This window comes from Chenopodium album, chromosome 15, assembly GCF_948465745.1.
Source record: "Chenopodium album chromosome 15, dcCheAlbu1.1, whole genome shotgun sequence".
In the NCBI taxonomy this organism is placed as follows: Eukaryota; Viridiplantae; Streptophyta; class Magnoliopsida; order Caryophyllales; family Amaranthaceae; genus Chenopodium; species Chenopodium album.
In genome coordinates, this window is record NC_137848.1 from 43,308,578 (window position 1) to 43,309,948 (window position 1,371).

Genomic DNA, 1,371 nt, shown 5'->3' on the forward strand with positions numbered 1-1,371 from the left:
TAACATATTCAAAATGAGAATTGACATGTATAGTCGTGAACATAGAAGAAATAAAGCAATTACGTCAAGCTATCCATGAGCCAATTTGGTTAACTATGTTTAGCTACCAACCACTCCATATTAGTCTACACATTCTTTTTTGATGACCAATATATACCTACATAACAACCATCATTGTCTCTTTTCCCTTTTACTTTTCCTTTTGATAACAACCCACCAACCAAACCATGTTCCATACCACATATTATGTCCTTCAAAACTATATAACATCTTATTAAAAATAAAAACCAAACTTTTTTTCACCAAAATTATGGCAAAATCATCCAATATTCCCCCCATCTTTCTGCTTTCTTTTCTAATCCTAGCCTTACTACCTAGAAACCATGCAATATTCTCTAGGACAATTTCTAAAGAAGAAATTGGCATAAAAGACGATGACAAACAAACCCATCTCACCTTCTACTACCACGACACCCTTAGTGGCTCGAACCCATCATCGATCCAAATCGCTAAGGCAAAGTCTACTGATACCTCACCCACCATGTTCGGTGCCCTATCCATGATGGATGATCCCTTAACCGAAGGGCCCGAACCCACGTCCAAATTAGTAGGTCGTGCTCAAGGAATGTACGGGTTTGCAGACCAACAAGAGTCCGCTAAATCAATGGTAATGAATTTTTACTTCTTAGAAGGGGAACATAACGGAAGTACACTAAGCGTATTAGGAAGGGATGCTATGAACGATAGTGTACGTGAAATGCCCGTGGTTGGTGGTACCGGAACGTTTCGATTTGCCAAGGGTTATGTTCAAGCTAAAACTCAAACGTTCGATCAAAAGACGGGTGATGCGGTTGTACTTTACAATGTGTTTGTGAAACATGCTTCTAGTGTTAGTGGTCAGTCCGGTAGCGGGTCGACCTCGAGTGATGGTACACCTTCATCTAGCCAAGCAACTCTCTCTAAGATGGTGTCATTTAGTTTCTTCATAATTCCTCTTTTGTATTTATGTATTTTTTGATTTGAGGTGTAATGTAATTTTTTGTTTGTTTTAGAGTATTTGTTTGTTTGTATGAGAAGGAATATTTTTATCAATTATCATCTACTCGATCATTTTTTTAGTGGTGCCAAAATTGAATTCGTTATGCATAATTGTGAGATTTTTGGATGGATTTCTTTGGTAAAGAGTTGGTGTAACTTTTTAACTTGAAGCATATAGTAGCATTACTAGTATGTGGTGTCCATTCAAGCCGCCTCATCAACAACTTTATTTTATTGGTCCTCAAATTATTAATTTTGGAAGTTGTCAAAAGAAAAAAAAAAAAAAAAGATATTATTGATTCGGAATATCCAACCTTTTCCGAAAAATCTTGA

At 36.5% G+C, this 1,371-nt stretch overlaps 1 pseudogene; it reads left to right on the forward strand.

Moving 5' to 3' along the window:
- The first annotated feature begins 284 nt into the window (after positions 1 to 284).
- On the forward strand, positions 285 to 1,147 carry LOC145582284 (dirigent protein 23 pseudogene; annotated as a pseudogene).
- The last annotated feature ends 224 nt before the right edge of the window (positions 1,148 to 1,371 follow it).